Raw genomic sequence first — 9,690 nt, 5'->3', positions numbered from 1 at the left:
ATATTCAATTTAGCCTATACTAAGCATGCATAATTCAATTAATAATCCATTAAACCCTAGAGACTATCTAGGTGCACAGAACATAAGCCAACGAGAAAGAGGAAGAAAAGAACTTGCCTTTGATTTTAGTAACGAAATCCCGGCGTCGTCTCTAAGTTTCTGGCAATACTAAACACCGTCAAACCTCCTACTGCTCCAGCTCTTCCCTTCTCCTAGGTCCGACCATTAAGCCTCAGTCGAAACCTTCATCGAACGTGCTCTGTTTTCTCAAAACCTCTCTCTTTTTCTCTCTGTAACCTTAGTACGTGAATAGGGGTTGTGTATTCTAAGACATACTGTTCTATATATATATAGACTTGAATAAAACCATATTCCCTGTATGATTGTATGATTACAGACAGAGCCTTAATGTCGATCTTAGTCGGCCAATAGAGCAACCTAAGCTATAATATACGTCGGCTACATACGTAACTTCTTAACAAAAAAAAAAAAAAAAAAAAAAAAAAAACCTAACTTAATTAAATACAATTTTAACATTATAATTATTACACTAATTTAATCCCATTAAAACATTTAACTAAACCAATTTGCACATTCCAAGGAATAACACTAAATTACTAACTTAACCCAAGTAAAGAAAATACACATATAATTTAAATACACAATTCAATTAAAGCAAACAAGAAATCAATTAATGCAATTTAAATTCATAATTAAACAATTAAATTACAATTAAATTAAATAAATAATGAAAATAATTAAACACTTAAACGCATAAGCAAATAATCACACAAAAATGCAAGAAAACAATAATTAAAATGCCGAAACTATCCTTTTAAAATTAAGGGTATTGCAGCATGGATGGCAAATAAGCATAGATTGTCTAGTCAATCTAGTGAATAACACAACCTATCAAATGAGACCATAAACCATTCAATTAAACTACAATTAGAACACACATAATAATCTAGAGAAATGTACTCTTTGTACTCATGAGTATGGAACATCAAGCAACAAGAATGAATTGTCCACCTATCTAAGAAATTAAAGCAATTACATTACAACTAGGCTAGAGACATGAAAATTAAACTAAGTAAACTAGAGGTGTGGTACAATCCATCAAGAAACAAGTGGAACCATCAAATAAACCACAAGAATATTCAATTAAGTACCATGCTTTGACCATCACTAGCTTAACAACATCAATACACATAGACATGCATTAATTTCATAAAATCTAGAGTAAGACATATGAACACTCATTCTAGCATACATAGACTTATGGAGAGAAATAAATGATCAATTAAAAGCATCAAATTAAGCAAAAATCACAAGATCTATATTTATTCAAGGTCAAAACATTTATTATAACTAAAATCCCCAAAAATACACAAAAGCTAGGTTTAAGAAGCAATCCTAGGGGATATCTCTAGCCCTAAGTGAAGGATTTAGCCATTTATTGTAGTAGTCATGGAACCCTCAAGGGCTAGCTTGGAGGTTACCATTATCATCTTCATCCATGCTTTCTTTCCAAAACCTTAGTTCTAGAGAGAAAAATATCTACTTTATGAATGATATAAGATAATTGTTCAATTAATTCATTACATGCTTTTTTGAGTAGGCACCAAGTCAGAAATACAGCCTATGATTGGAGGAAATTCGCAACTACTCAAGTTAGGTAGTGATTGACGCTTTCGGGATTAGACAGCACACTGTCAGTAGGCAGTTCGATCGATCGAAGATTTTCGATTGATCAAACACTTATCTTGGATCGATCGAAGGTGAAGTGGCATCAAAAATATCTTTCAGGCCTTATCCACTTTGCTAAACTGGCACCACCTCATTTTAATTGATTGTAGTCGACTTTGATCGATCGGGCTTCCTTTCGATCGATCGAAGATCCTCTGGTGCAATTTCTTGGCTTCTTTCCAACTTTGCTCCTTAGCTCCAAAATCAAGCTAAATGGCTCTTGTTAGCCTGTTTGAACTTTATTGACCTGAAATAGGCAAAAACACAAATAAGTACTAAGACATGAAAGTAAGATAAATGAATGGACTAAAATATCCTAACTTAGGTGCTAAAATGTGTCATATTTGAGCATTTATCACACCCCCAAACTTAAATATTACTAGTCCCTAGCAATGAACTACAAAGAAAAGAAGGGAATAAACAACTATACAACTATGAATCTAGAGAACAATAAAAAGATAATGCCACTTTTGTAGGGAATACGATTACATTTAGCATATGCAACAAGCCTTTTGAACCCCTAGGTTACCCCTAGTGCACGAGTGAAGTCTCGTGAGGGTTTTCAGAAATTATACCCACAAATATTGTGTTGAAAACTATTTTAGTAACACATTGAGCTCTTTCTCACAAGAAAGGAACCAATATACAAAACAAGCATTGGGAGAAAACTACCTCAAGTATGCAATTTTTCAACCATTTCCAAGCAATCTCCCAAAATCTCAATACCAAACAAGCAAATATGGTCTTCCACACATCAAGACAATGATCATGCAAATCAAAACAACTCTAGAATCCTTTTTAAGTGAACCGGCATCAAATATATTGCTATCTAAGCCAACTAAAGAAATGATCACATCCGGCCTCAAACTAGCATACAAATCTAGTACCGATCAACAAAATAAAGAATGGACCTTTTATTAAAGCTTTATTCAACTAGGTGTGCTTATTCTTTTCACTCGATTTTTATTTTTATTTTTTTTACCTAGAGGATCAAAGATGAAAGCATGGTGCAATGTAGTGATCTATTAAGCTTTCTAGCGATCTATGAGGTCGAGTGTTAGGTCAATGACTCCTAAACTGGACGACTTTAGGGCATTAGGTGTTTAAACACCCCTAAGGACTTACAAGCTCAATCAATTAGGCTACAAATCAAAACTACCTCTATTTAATCATTTCCCACTTCTCACCTTTTAGGAGAAGAACTCACTTTTTTTTTTTTTTGCTTTTGCAACTTTTTTTTTTTTTTTTTTTTTAACCTAGAGTTTGGATCCTTCACCTTTCGGCACAAGAAATTCAATGGTTGATGAGGCTAGAATCCTGACTACTTAGTGAAAAGGGTTTGTTATCCACCTTGTCAAGAATAAAAGCTTTCAATACACTATTAGCTCAATTGGGATATAACTAAATCAATAATCAACAAAGCATGTACGCCACAAATGAATGCTAGTGTACACCTATGCTAGTGTAGAATCTTATAATGAATCTCAAAATAATCACAAAATCAAGATAACGTGGACCACAAATGCAAGCAAGATATTAATCTTTCAAAAAATTTACTCCTAAATGGCATCCATAAAGCATACAAGGAGTATTGAACTCTCAAGTTAAGCAATTTTTAAATTCTAAGTACGATGATCCTCAAAAGATCAAAATCATAGCCCAGGACTCTCAAATCATACCACATGCATAGAAACTAAGTGTGACATGTAAAATATGCTAACACACCCCGAAACTTAATCTGTGCATTGTCCTCAATGTGCAAAGAAGTAACAAATAATGGAAAGAGTATACCAAATAGGTGAAGCAAAAGGGACCCGGAAATGGAAGCTTAGCTTTGAAATATGCATCCCTAAACTTAGATTCCAAAAACCTGTCTGAAAATGGTCACACTAACAACTATCAAAGCATATGTATCAATGATATAAATGAGAGGTGAAACTGAAAATTGGGCAAAAATAATGGTATCTAACAATGAAAAGCTCAAAATATCCAAAACTGATACCAGTATCCCAAAAATCCATATATATATAAAATAAATCTAAGATGAGATATCCATAAATCAATGTAGTAGTGCCATGCAAGAAATAATATCCAAAATATCTAAAATATCCAAAACCTAGAGCAAGTGTCAAAATAAGCAATAATATCTCAATAACAGCAATGTATCAGATAATAAATAGGAGAGAGAGAAAGTGGTGGAATCATGGAACGGGATCCGAAGTCAACATATCCGTAATGTGTTGGAGCACGGCAGACATCTCAGTGCTGTGGCGAGTGAGAGAAGCTGTAAGGTCAGTCCGTAGTGCGCCAAGCTCACCTCTCACTACAATTACATCTGCTCTCAAATCATTATGCCTCCTCAGCAACTCATTATATTGCCTCTCCAGATCATCGTGCCGCCTCGTGACATCCTCATGCCACCCGGTCATATCAGCTCTGAAGGAAATGAAGTCTGTGTGCAGCTGAGTGACCTCTGATTTGTAGCCAGAATCAGTGTTGGCATATCGGGAACGAGTGTCGGTCTACGCTATCGGCTCTGTGGGACGGACAAGAGAAAGGTCAGTCTGCTATGATAAAGAAGAGACATCTGGCTGTGTGCTTGAGGCTGCAGTGGTAATGTGACATCTTTGTCTGGGAAGAGATCTATCTGCGGCATCATCTGTTACAACTGCCTCTTTTGCTGCTCTCTACTGCTGCGCCTATAGTATTTTCATATCCCTATTTGCCCTATTCTTACAACAGGAGTTGAAAGTCTTCGTCCACCTCACCTGATCATATGCTCTCCTCTCTCTTTCTCTGTACTAGGCTCTGGAATCTCCTTGGGGTTAAACTGATAACCGTAGTCTAGTAGCAGTTGAGTAATCAAGTGGCCAAAAGGTAACGGCCATGTCGTTGCTTTAGTACTGCGTGTGTGATGCAAGTTCTTCCAGAACTTGTGCATAAGCTCCCAAATCAATGTAGGTATAGAAATCCAATATCCCTAGTCTAAACAAGATAGAGCTTGAAAGATCCCCTCTCGCCATTGAGTGCCATGGCCTGATGGAAATGCATTGAGGTGCAACACTGAGTCAAAGAACCAATACCGAGGATCAATCTCAACCCGGTCTGCAAAGGTGTGCCCCTCAAATGAAGCATGTGGAGATAATGTAGCGACCATGGTCAGCTCAGTTGGAAAAGGTAGAGCTATAGGGTACAGAGGCTCCTGAGAATTATCAGCCAAAGGAGAAGTGTGGGGGCATCGACCGGCAGCAGCTATGGTAGGAATAGAAAGAACGATCTCCTAGCTGTCAATAGTAGTATGGAGAAGAAGTCGATCATCCTCATCCATCTGGAGGTGCTGGTAGAACATAGCAACTAACCAGGGGTAGACGACTGTGTTTGCTGGTGTCATAATGGCATCAATGCCCTACCGCACAAGCTCATTATAGGACCACCTGGTTTGGTCCAAGGTAGAGAATAGATCTCTATCAAATCTGTACTCAGTCTCCTGTGTCTTACCGGCATAAGACTCAACGAGGACCTCTCGGATAATAGCATGCTCAGTGTCCATAGAAGATGGCTCAGACTAGACTGATACAGAAGATGGCTCAGACTAGACTGATACAGAAGATGAAGAGGATGAAGAAGAAAACTCTGCCACTGGAGATGAAAGAGCTCTCTGTATTTTTTTTTTTAGCTAAAGTCTTTCGTTTACGCTACATCTGTAAAAGCAATAAGTATAAATCAGTGCACAGGTATAGGATAAGGTAATCAACTGATAAGAAAACACAAAGCATACTTGAATCAAGTAGAAATAGAGAATAAACAAGTAGGATCATGCTTATGCAAGAAATGATTAAGAAGGTTTTAGAATTAGCATTCAACATGTTTCGACTAAACAGGATAGATCAAAGCATAATAAGTAATGTCAAATAAGCAGTGATGGCATAGAGGGCAGAAAAGTCACATATGGAATATTTTAAGCAAAAATATGATCAACATGACAAGTATAGGCTGTGATGCGCATAAATGATGGATCGTGCATTCACAAACCTAAAACTTAAGTAGATGCTACAACGACATGACAAGTATACTCTAAGATGACATCATATTAATTCCTAGCAAGAATGTCTACAAGTGCAACAGTGAAGATCATATGAAGTAAGCAGGATAACATGGAGCATATAATCATGACAAATATCAACCTAGGATACAAGAAGCTTACATTTCATGTAATAAAGAGTAAGTGGAATGCACGGTTGCAAAACACTACAATCCAAAGCATGTTATGATAGACAAGATCAAGAAAGAATCCTGGACATGGTATGCAACTAGATGGTATATATCTAAATGATGCACAAATAGTATGTTATTTTACCTTTATTGCATTATTGTTTAGTTTAAATAGCATCTTAGCTTAATTCAACCACCAACAATCCTTTGATCACTCGACCTACTAACCCTAATTTCGATTCCACAACCTTTTGCGACCCTCACAATCCCTTGGGACGATCCCTACTTGCCTTAACTATATTTTTAGTGAAAGGTAATAGTGGCAAATTATAAATGTAAAACTTAGCCACACTCACTTGCACACAAATTTGGTCGCACCGAGCGGACGACACCAAGTTCGAATGTTGATAACTTTTGTAATTCTGATGAAATCACATCTAGAGGCCATGTACTCTTCATTTGATGCCTCATTCCAACTTGTGATTCATATTTGTAGGCTTCTAAGTCAACCGATGATGTAAAATAACTCATTTAGATTCATGACCAAAGTTGACGAATCCATTTTGATGTAAGAGTGGTGTATTATGTGTATCATGATGTTTGGATTCTATGTTATAAATGTTTATATGTAAATGGATGTTTTGGAATGGGTTTTTCATGATCAAATGTTTAATTATGGACCAAAGGGGTAGATTCTATCACAAAATATTTTTTACTCATTTATGGGCTAAAATGTGCTTAGTCGCACCACTAATTACGCCTAGGCACGCATTGGCCTCTGTTCTTTTGATGCCTCATTCCGATTTGTGATTCATATTTTAGGGGCTTTTAAGCCAACCAATGATGTAAAATAACTCATTTTGATTCATAACCAATGTTAATGAATCCATTTTGATGTAAGAATGGTGTATTGTGTGTATCATGATGTTTGGATGCTATTTTATAAATGTTTATATGTAAATGGATGTTTTGGAACGGGTTTTTCATGATCAAATGTTCAATTAGGGACCAAGGGGGTAAATTCCATCACAAAAGATTTCTACTTATTTATAGGCTGAAATATGCTTAGGCACACCACCAATTGAAACTAAGCGCATCCCAATGTAGCGCATTGGCCGCTGTTTTACACCCTATTCTGGTCTAAAATACACTTAGGTGGAATTATAATGTGCCTAGGCGCATATATTCCCCTAATTTGCAACCTCTATTTTTCAGGGCTAACTTCAAATAACCACATCTCCTTCGTTTCAATTCTAAATTGGGTCATTCTTGAGCCCAAATTGAAACATTTTTTGTCAGCTTTCCAATGATATCTGCCTAATACTCAAATTATAGTCACACTAAGAGTTATAGCTATTTTAGTGAAGTAGTGTCGAAAATCCTTCAAACCGAGAACGAGAAATTGTGGGAAACCATCACTATCGGCATTAAAAACTTGTAGAATGAGTTTAGTTTATTAAAACGATCACAAAGAACCCCCATTGAACTTATCATCCACCTTTAGTAATAAATAATAGTATTGCCCGTAGTTGACCTCGAGTTCGAGTAAGGACCTGCGTAACGATTCGAACCCTCGTGTTCGGGTTGTTACAATTTATATATGTGTGTGTGTGTGTGTGTGTGTGTGTGTGATTATATATATATAATCATGGCAAGAATGTTAAGGGTTAGGGGTAGGGGTTAGAGAGGATGAAGAGGGTGTAAGGCTTAATCACGAGCTCCTCGAGTAGCAATCCATCTACTTAGATATCACGACACTTGTTATAAGGGACATATCTTAAGTCACATATAATATAAGGGACACTTGTTTAAACAAATCAATGTCGAAAGGATAATTTGAGAATGTTATAAAAATAGTATATCTATTTTTTGAATGAGAAATGTATTTTGGAAAATCCCAAAATATAAAAAGAAGGGCAAGAGTTTTGGGACTATTATTTTTAAAATTATCAATTTATCCTTTTAAATTAAAATAAATATGTTATAAGTAAATAAAAAATAAAAAAAATAGAGGGTAACAATGTAAAAGTTTGACTTTTCAAATGAGATAACTATTAGGCAAAAGTGATAAAAACTCCCCTGAATTATTTTAAAATTGCAGTAAACTTTCCTGGACTATTCCTTGTACGTTGCATATCATACCATAAACTATGTTTGTTGAATATAACACCCTAAACTATCGAAAGTTGTAATATGATCCCCTCCCGGTGACCAGACGTCAATTTTCGACATCCAGAGGGTCAAAATTAATTATTACCCCCACTTATTAATTTATTATAAAAGTTATAAAATATAGAATTGCAAAATACCAGTAATACCCTTCAGGGGGCATCTTGCAACTAATCAATAGTTTAGATGGACTTTTTGTAATTTTGCCTAACAATACAAGAGTTTTGGGATTGTTATTTTATTTTTTTATTTTTATTTTTGGCACTTTTTCTATATCAGGAATATGACATAATTAGTACTGTAATACCCATTTACCCTTTTACTTTTTCAAAAATACCCATACCAAACCTTTAACTAGTTCAATCTAAAACTGGTTTAGGATAAGAAAATACCTATAACCAAGCGCCCTTTTTCTCCTACACCTTTCTTCATAGACTAAGCTTATGTGATGGCGACTGTAGCTGGACTGAAGGTAACTAGACGGCGTGGCAAGAACCTACCAAGCTTTCGCCGATCTTCAACGAAGCTTAAGAAAGGATGGGGCAAGGCAGCACTACAAGGTCTTCCACCGGTGATGAGTCCATTGTAATGGTTGTTGTAGAACATTAAAAAAAAAAAAAAAAATTTGAATAATAACAGAGGTTTCCAGCCAACACAAACCAACGGAAAAGTCTCTGCACACAGACGAAACCTACCATCATAAATCAACGAGGAAGTCGACTGTCACAAGAATCGGTTGCGTTTCAATGGCGATGACTCTCTATATCTCCAATCAATCATGCTAGGAACCTCTTCTCGGTGAGTTCATTAACAATTTTTGACGGGCAATGACAGCAAGCATGATGGAGATCAACGACTGCAAGGAAGATGGTGAAACAACGGCGGCGAGTTCTGGCGCCGCCGAAGGTACTAGCAACAGCGGTGATGGATCTGGCACGGGCGATGGCTCCAGAGATCTATGGTGGACGGCAGAGAGCAGCTGCAGAGGGCAGCGACATATGTGGACCTTGGTGGTGTTGACGATGTAGAGAAAACAGAGAACGACGACGTGATAAAGGGCGGCGGCGATGGCGGAGAACAGTGGCGTGGTAGATGGCATTGGCGGTGACAGAGAATAGCAGCATGACAAAAGGCAGTGGCGGAAGCAGAGAGCAGCGAAGAGGATGATTCTTATTCTTACAGTGCTTTGTACGTGGATGATGGTGAAGCTTCGCCGGTGGGTTTTGATGTGCCAGGGGATATTCTTGGGATTTTTTTTTTCTCCTCATTGTATTAGAGTTGAAGAAGATGGATTTTGGGTACCTTTTTAGTCCTTTCACATCGTATTATTATTTTTATATATTTTATAAATTGTGTCACTAAGGGCCTTTTAGTCCAATTTTGTGTAAGGAGGACCTATTTGCACAAATGTCATAGTTTAGGATATTTTTTGCACTGAAAGAGTGCAATATACACTATAAGCATACTTTAAAGTGTTTTTTACACTTGACCTGTTATTACTATTACTACTATTCTTATATATATTAAAATAATAATAATAATAATAATAATTTTTTAGGT

The sequence above is a fragment of the Cornus florida genome, unplaced genomic scaffold (assembly GCF_030987335.1).
Source record: "Cornus florida cultivar Cherokee Brave unplaced genomic scaffold, ASM3098733v1 CherokeeBrave_3.0.0_Hap2_Chr04, whole genome shotgun sequence".
NCBI lineage: Eukaryota > Viridiplantae > Streptophyta > Magnoliopsida > Cornales > Cornaceae > Cornus > Cornus florida.
Note: the sequence above shows the minus strand (reverse complement) of the source record.